The sequence below is a fragment of the Drosophila montana genome, unplaced genomic scaffold (genome assembly GCF_035044405.1).
Source record: "Drosophila montana isolate Dmon_TW-CO22-7 unplaced genomic scaffold, ASM3504440v1 contig_1_1, whole genome shotgun sequence".
NCBI lineage: Eukaryota > Metazoa > Arthropoda > Insecta > Diptera > Drosophilidae > Drosophila > Drosophila montana.
In genome coordinates this window covers 1,031,583-1,045,038 of record NW_026996920.1, presented here as the reverse complement: position 1 = coordinate 1,045,038, position 13,456 = coordinate 1,031,583, and the positions used below count along the sequence as shown (strand labels likewise).

Below are 13,456 nucleotides of genomic sequence, written 5' to 3'. Positions count from 1 at the left end.
TCCAGTTCCCCAACCCCCCTGCTCTGGCCACCCGCAGGACAACAACAAGAACTTGAAAACAAGAAATGTTATTTTTTTGGCTGTTTGGCTATTTTTGGCCAGCATTTTGCACGTTGCCATTTTATTTGGTGCTCGGACATTTTGCACAGTTACACATTATGGCGTCGGCCCTGCCCCTGCCCCTGTCCCTGCCCCGCCCCATTACGGCCAGAGACGCACATTTTAAGGCAACTCAAGTGATTTATGACAGCAAACGTTGGTAGCTGCGGGCGACCGGGTAGGAGGGTGGTTGCATTGCGTATACTTGATATTCTGTGGCAGGCGCAACGAATGCGCCTTTTAAATCAAAAGTGGCTTGAGAAACTGGCAGCAAGCAGACAAGAGAAATGAGAGCAGAGCAAGAGAGAGAGCGGAAGAGAGACAATAAGAGCGAGAGAGAGGGGGGTAACTTGGTCTAAAAATTTAATTAAAATGCACATTTGTCCTTGACAGCGTTTTATATTTTTGCTTAATTGGAAGGCAACAGCGACGGAGGCAGACGCAGAGGCAAAGGCAAAGACGGACACAGCAGCCGGCAATGCCGAAGCCAAACGAGTGCACGACACACGCACACATTCACACACACTCACACACACAGACACACGCGTGTTTAGGCTCATGTATTAGTCAAGATGCGGTTAGATATTTAAAATGACGAACGCGACACGAACTGGGAAAGGCCCCAGCGCCTACCAGGCCTTCTCCCTCTGCTCTACTTAGTACAACAAACAACACGCACAACCTGCCATCACGAGAGTGTATGTGTGTTTGTGTGTGTGTGACGCAAAACCTACATAGGAGATAAATGAGGGAGACATCGAGTGCATCAGAATAGCCTCAGCTGAAAAAGCGGCTGACTGAAATTAAAGTTGAATACGCGGCAAACTGAAGCAGTGAGAAACTTCTTCCCAGGCCGAAGGCTTGGCCATAAATCCTTGCCAAGCGCTAATTGAACTGTGCACCTGAGGTTGGGTAAATGTTTAAACAGGTTACCTGTTTGCACACACAGCAAGGGGAAAGTGGCCCGTTTCAGTGTGAAGCGAGCTAGATATCGCAGCAAATTCAAACATTTTAGATTCGCAGGCCATATAATCCGGAGGAGGAACAGCCAAACGATAGACGTGCTAGTTATTCCAAATTCAAAGTAGTTGTGGCCGACGATTGTATGAAAAACGTTCCTAACTAACATAAATATAACGTAAATATCACGTGAATTATATTAAAACAAACTGAATAATTTATGTTATACCAGAGATTCAGAAACCTTTACACTTATATGGAGCTTCACTCAAGGTCTCTTCCAGATGAGCTAGCTTCTTGCTTGTAACCAAACACTTAAAAGGGTCCTGGCAAGGAGTGCCCGACTATGGGAGACTCTGATCCAACAGCGCATGCTGTGCAGTTTATTCTCATTATTATTCTTCCCTTGCCCTCGCACTCTGGCAACCCATTTATTTATAAAATTTGGACCCATTAGCCCGATATATTATGGGATCGTATGCATGTCTTAGTGCCGAAAGTGTTAAATGTAGAGGTACCCTGTATTCAGCTCTTGTTAAACAAATACTACACATGTACTTGATTCAAAAATATGGTTGATCTATCTATATTAAAAGCTTTTGCAAACTGAGATAGATATATATTGATTTTGATAAGACTCGCAGAGTTATCGATTATTAATACGATACTCTTACTCCGAATAACGTGTCTGTAGCCCTATACGTCTCCTTAATAAAGGCGTGATCAGAAATGGCTCTATGGATTGGAGAGTACTTCTCTCCACCCATTTATTCTACTCCTCCGGCAGGGTATAAATATTTTCCATCAGTAATATTAAGTGGCCAAGCTTTGTCGATCTTTACGAAAAGCATGAAAAAAAAATCGATTTGCAGCCAGTTTTATATGTTCAAAGCTGAATAATTCCAATCGATTGCTCAAAAGAATAAATAAACTCGAATGTACGATCTGAATAGGAAAATTGGTTTGTAAAGGATTTAAATTCTCATGAATATGTTTGCTTTATGTACGCCAGTTTGGAATTACAAGTGAGGCAGAGAGGGAGAGAAATCGTCTTATGCATAACCAACTAGAAAGAATGAAGTGTCTGATGTGAGCTCTATGACAACTAATATCCATTTGGATGTCCTAAGCCCACTGCTGGCCAAAACAAAACGCATTAATGCGGAAACGCATTGTGTCTACTCTTATTTGCATATGAGCTTGAGCCCAAGACTCGCACGTATTCAACTTTACCTAAACTAAGACCGAAGAGTTATGACAGGAGAGGGTGAAGCATGTTGTGCTTTTTACGAGATGGCATACAGAAATTTGTGCCAAAGGACTTGCGCTTACAAACGAGCGAGCAGGCAAAAAGTGCGGAAGAATTGCATTGTTTCTCGCACTGAGGAGGCAGCGGCCAGGACACTGACAAACACTTGCATATGTGCAAGGACACAAGGATGTGTGCATGTGTCTTGGCTGGGATTTGTGTTGCTCCCGCTTGCTGCTCCTGCTCATTCACCTCGCTGGCAGCAGGCAGCAGGCAGCTGCAGATGATGAGCCTCAGATTATATGCACTCACAAGCGTTGCTTTGTCTCCTTTTTCGTCTTTGGCTCGACAGGTCCTGTCAGCTGCTGCCTGCTTGCTGTCTGCCGTCTGCCGCCTGCTGGCTGCTGCCTGGGCCAACCCGTCCTGGCCCTTTGTGTGGATGTGTGGGTGTGTGGGTGTGTGTGTGCGTGTGTGCGTGTGTGTGGTGCCAACAGGACATGCATAAGTGGCCTGTCTCTTCGTCCTGGCTCAACAACTTTACTGGATTTTTATTTATATTTACTCTTGATTGTTGCAGTCGGTCTGCTTCTTCTTGTTGCTGCTGCTGCTGCTGCTGTTGTTGTTATAGTTGATTCCACTGTTGTTTCTGCCGCCGCTGCTGCTGCTGTTGCAGAGAAGTGGAAACAACATGTAAAACAACAAATCCTCCTGACTGCCTGCACTTATTACTCTCAAAACAATTAAATGAAACAAACTTTTCGCTTCAGCTCTCTACCTCCTCTACCTCTCTTTTTTTAAAGTGATTTTTGTTGCTTGTTTCTCTTTTTTCATTTGCCGCTAATTTTTTTTTTAATGTGCCAACTGCCAAATTACCCTTTAATTTTGCTTTGTTTCTATTTTGATGCCTGTTTTTAACGCAGTTTTCATTTGTGCAGTTTTTTGCGCTGACGTCAATCGCCGTAAAATTAACTGTCACATTGGGAACTTTGCAAATGGCTGCGAATAAGCCTGTCACTGCTTGAATGTATGTTTTAATGGGCTTGTCATATGCCCATATGGCATATGTGTGAGTTTTAAAATGGACAAGCAATGTGAGATGGGATGAGAAGAAAAGTAGAGAGGAAAGAGTGGGTTTTAAAAAATATTGGCCTTATGGATTTGCTGCGTTCAAAGCTAAAAGCAAACTCAAGGCTTGGGAAAATAAGTAATTTTCCTGTACTCGAAACTGCACGACCAGGAGATGCTCTTCACCAGGTGCCCAGCTCCCAGGGAGGAATCATTGAAGATAATATGCTTGTTCTGTGCGCGTTTAATGAGAGCCAACATTCAAGCTTTTACAGTCTCTGAGCTTGAACATGGCTCGACTGACTATTCGAATATTACATATCCATATTTGTTAAACTATCTTATATTCAATTGACACATTACTGAAGGATAGTAAAAAAGCCAAGTTCAAAGATCAGAAGAACACTTTTTACACCAGTGTAGACCCCGATAATGGGACTATTTTAAGTTGAACTAAAGAAGAAGGCCACAACGATCGCTCTTTTAGGTAAGAAATAGTTATCATATGGTCTCTTAAAAGTTTTTAAAAAAAACTAAGGTAAATTAATAAACATAAAATTTCAATAATAAACAACTTTTCATTTGGCTGCAATGATTTTAGCTATCTGGTTGACATATGTTTTAAGGATCTCTAATTTATTTTAGTTATTTATTTAAAAGCTAACACAAAAGTATAAAACAGTGTACATTTCGCCATTTTTCGATGGTACAAACTATGGTTTTATTTAAATAAATATCAAGTCGTGTCCATTAATTGGAAAACTTCGGTAAATAAAACTACCCTCTAAACCAAGTATTTCTTCTCATCTACGTCAACAGCATTTTTTAAGGCATAATTCTTTATTGAGCCAACATTTTACCTAATAAGAATGTCAATATTTGAAAATAGCCACCCAATGTTGACAATAAATTTTGGTATTGTTTAATTTGGTGACGTCACAAACCTGGCATGGGTTGAATGCACACAAACTCAATAATTTCTTTAGCTGCCTGATTCTGGCATTTGCCTATTATTTAATGGAAACGCACCACGAATAGCATTTTGTGTCTATTTTAACATAATTTTCCGCACAGCCGATTCCCAAAACAGAACAGAACCCAAGTCGATGCCCAAGCTCCGCACAAACGCACAAAGCCGAGAGGAGCGCCAGCTCCTTCGCAGCGGCTGCTGAATGTGGCAGCCACCAAAAAATGGCAACTTAAAACAAAAATTATTGGTTAGCTCTGCGCTTGAGTTATAAAAATAGCAACTGGCAGCAAAAACAAAAAAAAAAAAAAAAAATAGAAGGAACAAGCAAATGGCCGCAAATTGAGTTGAACGATTTTTTCCCTTTCGATATTTTCGGGTTTTTCCGTTTGCCTTTTGGGGCATGAATATTGTCTGGGGTGTCTACAAAATACGCCCCATAGTTTTTGGCATACCCATACTTTATTCCTTGTCTGCTATCGATTTCAATTGTGTCATGGCGATTGTCCTACCAGCCATCGCAACCGCACCCGCCTCCGCCCCCTGCCCGGCTCCTGCTCCTGCTCCCACGCTCTACTATATTTCATTTGCTTCGCGGCAACTTCAAAGCGCGCAATGAAATTGACACCCGCAGCGCTACCAACGCTCCAAATTGAAACTATGGGCGAGAAAATAAATGTGTAGCGAAATGGAAGCTGCAGTTAACCCACTCAAACCACCCAACTACACACCGAGCCAACCACCCCACCACCCGACTGCCGTGGCCACCACCACAGACACCCAGACACCCAGCGCAAGCCGCGTGCAGAGCAGCTCCCCAATGTGGCAATAAAACCATTTTAATGAGATTTGAGCTTTAAATTTCGCGCTTTATTTACGTAAGTGGCGACAGGCGGCAACAGCATCACAGTGGGCGTGGCCAAAAAGGCAAATTTACGCCACATCGTCATAGTCACTGCCGCAACACGTAAAAAAAATAAAATGATATAAAAGGAGTTAACTTCATTATGTAACTCAAGGGAAATTTTAATTAAAAGCGTGCGAAAGATTTAATTGATTATACCCAGTGCTACAACTGCAAGGGGTAGCTAGGTTGGCAGTGGGGTGCGGGGGGACCTGAGGAAATGAGGAATACTACGAGCCAACCCAACACTGCGACTCGGGGGAGTCTTCCCCAGTTAATCTAGCAGAGCAGACACCTAGATTATGCTGCAGCTTAAAGGGTATGTCAGAATCTATCAGCATTGCATCTATTTTTGTTTTTGTAGCGCACACGCCGCTTTGCACTCAGCTGGAGGACTCAAACTGACCGCTGGCCATTGAAATTTAGCTTGGCCTCAGCGACTTGGCAAATATTTTAACAAGTTTGTTAAAACATTTTACGAAAATTGCGGCCACATTTTCGAGGGGCTGAAATGGAGCTAGCTCTAAAATAAAAGTTTACACAGTTAATAATAAAACCATTTACTATGCAAATATTTTGTCAGAGCAAAGTGGAGGGGAGGCAAAGACGGCGCGGCGCGGCGCGGGTGGCTGCTGCTGACCCCATCTCAAGTCATTTTTCACGCTTAGCATATGAGAATTTGAATTTGGGAATGCAAAATGGCAGCTGGACGCAAGACGAGACGCGTGAGACGTTAGGCGATAGACGAGAGGCCACAAGTCGCAACCCCAAACCCTAAGCTCAAACCCCAAAGCCCAGGCCCCATAGCCGGAGCCGAGTTGAGTTGAGTGCATGCAAATGTGTTTGCAATGGGTTAAATATGCTCCGCAGACCCCCAGCAATATGCATATGCATTCTGTGCGTGTGTATGTGAGTGTGTGTGTGTGTGTCCTGTAAGCTTCCCCCCCTGTGCCCTTCAGTGGCTTTTTGTTTGCGCTGACTTTGACTGAATGAAGTGCAGCAGGGGGCAGCGGCAGGCAGCGAGGCAGCCATGAAAAATTAAAAAGGGATTTTGGTGCGGCAGCTGCTGAAAATCGTTTGAATAGTAACTTGAACAAATTTTTTCTTTTTCGAGCTTTTTTATATATTTTTTTTCGGTGGCCACGCAGGGGAGAGACGGGCTGTCAGCGTTTTTTGAAAGTGCCTCTCATCCACACACAAGTTGAAAGATGATATAAGCCAGCATATTGGACATGTGCTTCCAGTTCGAGAGCGCCAACGAAGTGGCCAAAGTTGAGCGCTGCCTCTGCCGAATCAAGTGGACTGATGAGAGTTGCTTTCGAGTGCAAAGTTCGCTTAATTATGTGGCCAGCACGTTTGTGGCCAGCGGCAAGAGAAGAGCATTTCAATGAGAAGTGTGCTTTACATAAAATGATAGATAATGAAGATATCCTAAGGATATGCTAATGCGACAGGATATTAAAAGGAGGCTTGCAGAACTGCCATAAGTCTGCGTTAGACTTGACACTATTGATGGTGGGAGCAATACGAAAAAAAGGTCATTGATTGGCCAAAATAGAAAAGACTACAAAATATTATCAAGCAGTAGGTCGTTAATTCTCAAGCGGGTCAGGGACAAGCCGTGAGCATATCTTTGGGATTCGTGTGCTTAACCTTATCTGCAATATATAAGGCCGGAAGAAACGATTATATAATTAATCATAAGTTTAAATAATATACTTTGGGACCTGTTATTACTCATGACTAATTTTTAAAACATAAACAAAAAATCTGATTTTTATATACCAAGGCGAAGACGATCGCCCTGTCACGTTTATTTCCGTTGTTATTTACTTTTTGATTAAGATACGAACTAAAAAGAAAAGCAGTCTTTGGTGCACCGAAGATCTAATACCCTTCTGGGCATAGATCAGATGTGCGGTATATTGAAATATTTTTAAATAACGCTATGCAAAAGCTCAATATCCGAACGATTGGTCTTATAAGAGTCCGATGCTTATACGATTTTGGTTATTTGTTGGGAGGATGGTTGAACTGTAGCCAAGCTTATTTAAGATTTTTTAAAAGATAAAGGTGCATTCACGCAATCAATTTTTGACTGATCATTCCTATGGGAGAAACCTCTAAATAATTATAACATTCTGTTTCAGAATGTTTCAGATAAAAAGAGTATCAATTAAAATAAGGCAAAATGCCAAATGATATTATCTGACCATAGATAGAATAAGCACAAATTATCTTTTTTTATTATTTTTTTATTATCATTTAGATAATAATGTTTTTGAAAGACAAATATAATTAAGAAACACATTCTGATAGTTTAAAGATGAAGCACTAAGAGTTAGGCAACTGTAAGTTTCTTCAGAAAAATTCCCCATTTGTATAGTCTAAAGATTTAGAAAAATTTTGAAAAGAAAGCTTTGTTTAAACTCTGAACTGTAGTTGCCTGTACTCGACGCAGAAACTAATGTTAAACTTTTTCTGTACGCTTGTAACTTTCCGCAGTCCAATTGGATGTGTGCAATGGTCGAGGTCCAAAATTTTAAATCCAATAAACTGCAAGCGGGCAACTGGAGCAAATGACAAAAGCTGGTGCGAAATTGTCAAGGAGAAATAAAACTAAGGAAAATGAGAAGAAAATGAAAAGCTTACCTTGTACAATAATGAAAATTCGTTGTAAAAAGTAGATGGCAACTCGTAAAAGTGTTGCCAATCGTTTCAATTGCTTCTGTAGCTGTTCTCTCGCTCTTTCTCCCCCTCTCTCTCTCTTTCACTCTCTTTCTCTATGCAGCGTTTGTTATTACAACTCTTGTAGATGGTCTGCTGATTGTTGTTGTTTCGATTTTAACAGTTTTTGTTGTTGTTTTTGCTGCTGCGGATGCGGAAGCAGAGAGCGCGCCATTTTGTTGTGATTTTAGCGTAGAATTTGCCAGCTTTTTTGTTTTGTTTATTGTTTTAGTCACTTGTCAGCGAATGAATGAATTTGAATTCGTTTTAGTCCTTTGTGCAATTTCATTCGGAAAATTCGGAAAATTGCAAAAATACTGCGGGATTTCCCCTTTTTCGGGGCGTGAATTGTTTATAGGCTTTGTCAAGTTGATTGTTTTAATATTTGTTTAACTGAAAATGTCAAGCGTGTAAAAAAGATGAGAAAGGAAACAATAAAAATTTAATACGTATTTTTGCAGCTCGTTGCGCGAGTTTTTTTTTCCCCCCATCAGCCTCCGGCTCCCTGCCACACCATATCGTTATGGCAATGGCAGCCCATATGTCAAAAGATTTATGACCAGACAAAATGGCAGGCGGCTTCCTTGCCACCAACTCCCTATCCCTTAACCCCTCAAATGCGTAATGAATTATGCAATGAAATTTGTTTCATTTTTCCAGCACACACGCACAAGCACACACACACATACGCATTGCGGGGCAATTGAAATTTTGAAAGATTGCAGTGAATATCCTTGTTATTTGGCAATGTAATAAATTCCAGAAAAATGATTGTTTAATTTAAGAAACGCATTTGTTGATCTTGTGGGCGAGTTAAGCGAGAAAAATGCCGCCCCAACACGTTGAAATTTGCATTTAACCACATGAAAATGTACTGAATGTTGGCTTTGCCGCTTGTCCTGCATTTTTATCTGACGCTGCCTCTGCACTCATTTGTGCCTCGAGGTCACCTCACCTCCTTCCACTCTGCACAGGCATTGATACGGCAGGTGGAAGGGGCCTTCGTGACATCCTGGCAGCCTCCTGGGGGCGTGGTTGCTTCCTGTGCGACGACCAACGTAAGGCCAGGCTCAGGCGCTTGAAGGATTTCCCTTCAGCTGGGGCCGCTCTCTGACTGTGGATGTGGCTTCTGGCTTTGTCGTAATCTCGCAGTCACATTTTTTTCTGACTCGCCCCCTTAAATACCCTTGTAGAGCGTATTTTAATTTTGACATGAAACGTGTAACGCATAGAAGCAGACATATTAAACCCCTTTAAGTATTTATATGAAGCAGCCGTATTGTCAGCGGCCAGATCGAAACACTATCATATAAAGAATATATTTTACGAGATCTACCATGATTCGTACATATGATCCGTATAGACTACTATATCATACAACTCTATAGGAAAAACCTGTGAGAAAATCTAGTTTCTTAATGTCTCTTAAACAAAGACAGAGGGTATTTCGCCTTCGACAAGCCGAAGGTAGCTTCTGTTCTTTCCTGTTTTTTTTCCCTTTTCACTTATTAGTCTGCGTTTTGCAAATATTTGCATACGAGGCACGTCTCAGACATTTTTCTTCAACTTATTCTTTATTTTTGTTTCTCTGAGTTTCCTTCATTTTATTATTATTAATATTATTACTCTTGTTGTTCTTACCACGGCTCGCTGTCAGCTTTTGGGGACAGCCTTCAAAGTGCAAATGCGAGATTTCTTAGCACCACATTAAAAAGACGACAGCAAATAGCAAAACAAAATGAAAAATGTTTTAAATTATAAAATATAGCATGGAATGTTTCTCATTTGAACATTGTCTTATTTTCCGTTCACAAATTCCACTGTCTTTTTCGGGTTAAGGTGAGAAAATATTGATTAATGTAAGTTAAGTTCACTAAAATATAAAAATTATATCTATTTAAATTGATTTTGATACTATTTGAAATAACACATCAACATCTATTTAAGCCTATATTTGATGATTTTGCAATTCATTAAAATTTAGTTACAGAATAGGCCCTAAAAAAATTGTAATAATTTTAATTTTCTACATCCATAATGTGAACTTAGTAAGTATCTTACTTTCGAAAAGGTGACTTGATTATTGATTGACTCATCAGAATTTTATGAAATTAATTTTTGTTGGAGTTCATTTTATGAATATATTTTATAGATTTTGTTGACCTAGATTGACCCAGCTGATAGGCTTGCACAAAATATTTTTTAAATAAATTAAAGAAGTTGTATAAAAAGTGGATTAAAATAATGAAACGATTATCTAACAGAATGTAAACGATCATCAATGTAAATTAAAAAGAGTAAGATTGTCCTGAACAAATAAGTTAAAAAAAAGAAAAACAATCTGTAGTTTAAACTGTTTTTTTACTTATACAGGATATCTTTACTACAAGCAAAAATCAATTTTGTTTATTGAAATTTCACAGATTGGATACTTCATATGATTAAAATATTAAATTGTGTTGAAGATTCGTGTCTAAGAATTGCAATTTATGATTTCATCATATTGATAGATTATATACAAATCATTGTTTCCATTTTGATTGAGCTAATGATTGAATTAAAATACATTAAAAATACTATAGCTACTTTTTGGCTTATCCAGCTGCTAGAAAGCATTAGAAGCACTCCGAATAATAAACTGAATCGTTGATTTATTTTGACGACCCAAATCATTTCTCAGGCTTTTCCCTTTTCAAGCTGCCCGCCTGGAGGCTGCCCTCTGACTAACCCATCGACTTGTAATTTGTAAATTAAATTGCTTTTTCAGGGCTCCCTTTTTGTGGTTCCCCCTTTCTGTTTTGCTCTCGTGTCGTTTCGCTTTTTTATTTTTGATGTGCAAAAATGCAAATTTATCAAATTGGTTTAAGGTCTGGATGCTGATGGCGGCCAATTTAAATGCCAAAAATTAATTACACATGCCACACAGACACACACACACACACACACACGCACATACACATGTTTTTTGTACTGTTACTTTGATTGTTGTTGTTGCAGCTTACACCTTTTAATTGATTACGCACGCACACAGCCACACACAAACACACACACACACAGATACACACTTATGCACACCTTCGAATTGTGTTATTTGATTTTGACGTATTCGGAATTTGGTTGGCACTTGGCCCGCACACAAAAACAGCACTCGGATCGCAGCACGGGGCACGAAACGATACACAAACTTTGTTGGCAGTTGGCGGTTGTCACTTAGCTTGGCTACTGCCAATTGTTGGTGGCCAGGCTGAAAGAGCCGCAACGAAATCGCCGCAAAACGAACATGGCCACGTTTCCGAGTTGACTGATTTCAGCCTAGCTGCTGGCCAAGCCACGAGCCGTGGCCAAAGCCGAAGCACTGGCTCTTATCACAGACGATGCCGTTAGTCGGGCGTCCGTGTTGAGTTTCTTCGTCGTGTCGTCAGAGCACAACGCAGACGCCCAGCCGAGAGTGAGAGCGCAAGAGCGCGAGAGAGGCTGAAATCGCGAGAGCTATTGCCGGCTTTTGTTGGTGTGTGGTGAGTTTTGTCTGTCGTACGCATTGGTGAAAGCTTGTTGAATGTTGCTTGCGGACTGTATCACGTCGAACTGTTATCAGTAGTGCGTAGCAAGTACCGTTGTTCAAGACTCCCGTTGTACGGCTTTGACGAATGTGCGAGAGGAAGCAGCTTATTCCCTCCTGGAATGTGTCTATCTTCAGGCAAATATCATTGAGCTGTCAGTTCATGTGTCTACAAAAAGGGAGCTATCTTATTGGATTAATCGGAACCTGCTAGCGATACTGGAACTATGTATGAAGTATTATCATGAATACCTGAGTTCCTCAGTGATTTTACATATACCTATCGACGAGATCATATTTTTGTCTAGCAATGCGTAACGCAATGCATAACCACATATGAATATATATATGGAATATTATTGATCAGCATTAATTAGTATGTATGCATTAGTGAATTATTGTCTTTCAATTCTAAGTCTGTTGTGCCGAAACTAATAAAGGTTTTATGTCGACATCCGCCAGCTCGGACCACTATATAGCTGACATTAAAATGATTCGTAGAAAATGTATGATTATCAAAATAGCTGGCAAATTCACAATTAACATATCTGATATATCAATCTTTAATGTAATATATAAATAAAGTTCCTATTGGAGCAATTGACAGGAAAGAAAGCTTTATTCAAAGCTTTTGTCCAAACCGAATATCTATAATCTTTTCTTGTTTTTTAAAGGCATAAATATTTACTTGCATTAAGCTTTATAAATAATTAGTTTTAAAATTTGTGCCTAGTAAATAAAATTCGTTTAAATGTTGGTTTTTAGCTTTTTAAACTGCTCTGAGATACGATAAAAATAAATTAAAATCTCAAATTTTTTTCAAAGGTCTGATATAGGCAATATTCGCTTATTGCTTCCGTGCACTGCGGAATGCTTTACTAAAGTACAGGAGATCAACAAAGATCAGTTTTTAATGTTCTTTACGTGCATTACGTTAAGATGTTAGTGCTTAAAATTATTTTTCGGAAGCGTCCATGTGCTTGAAAAGCTTTCTTTAAATCCTTAATCTCACATACCTAAATATATTCTTAGTTTAATATCTCAACCCTAATTCTAAATGTTAGTTGCCATTTGATCCAGTTTGATCTTGTTTTAAGCTTTTCGCTTTTTGAGCTTATCGCTTCCTAATTGATGATTAGCCGGCTGATTCGGCAACAGTTTTCTTATTCCTCCTCAATGTAAATCCTTATATCCTTAAATATAGTCTTATTTTAATCTCTACACTAGTCGAAACTTTTCCTTTTGATCTCTAACGCAATATGCCGCTTTGATCTTGTTTTAAGCTTTTCGGTTTTAGCTTTCAGAGCGAGATTGAAAACTTGTCGCTCCCTAATTGATGTATTGCCGCCTGACTCGGTAAAGTTTTCTTATTCCTCCTTTTCTTAATTGAAATTCTTAATATAGTCTTAGTTTGATCTCTTAACCCTTATCCAAACTCGTACTTTTCCTTTTGATCTCTAACGCGAGATGCCGCTTTGATCTTGTTTTTAGCTTTCCGGTGTCAGCTTTCAGAGCGAGATTGAAAACTTGTCGCTTCCTAATTGATGTATTGCCGCCTGACTCCGCACAACGTGTCCATGTCCTGTTTGTCAACCACAACGGCGACTTCCGCCTCACCATTCGTCCCTCTGCTCCTGCTTCGTCCTGTGGACTCCTCGGCCTGTCCCTTTGCCTGTCATTTTGGAACATTCATTTTGACTTTCATGCGCTTGTCAACTGACGTCTAAGAGTGTTTTGTTTTTGGCCACTTCATCGTCCTTGCTCGTCCTTGTTCGTCCTGGCCGTCGTCATCATCTGGCTGAGGGGATGAGTAGCGCCTGTTGATGGTTCTTGTTGTCGCAACAGTTTTTATGGTCTTGTCATCGTCAGCAAAGAAACTCGATGCAGTTGCTCGGCATATCGATGCGCCTTGCTGCGGGCACTGGC

At 40.2% G+C, this 13,456-nt stretch overlaps 1 protein-coding gene across 1 annotated transcript in view; it reads right to left on the bottom strand.

The window, feature by feature from the left end:
* kek3 (kekkon 3) overlaps positions 1-8,046 on the bottom strand; it is a 36,714-nt gene extending 28,668 nt beyond the window's left edge. The window contains exon 1 of the mRNA XM_064679334.1: positions 7,897-8,046. The gene's annotated coding sequence lies outside the window, so the exon portion shown is untranslated. The remainder of the gene's footprint in view (positions 1-7,896) is intronic.
* Between the last annotated feature and the right edge of the window lie 5,410 nt (positions 8,047-13,456).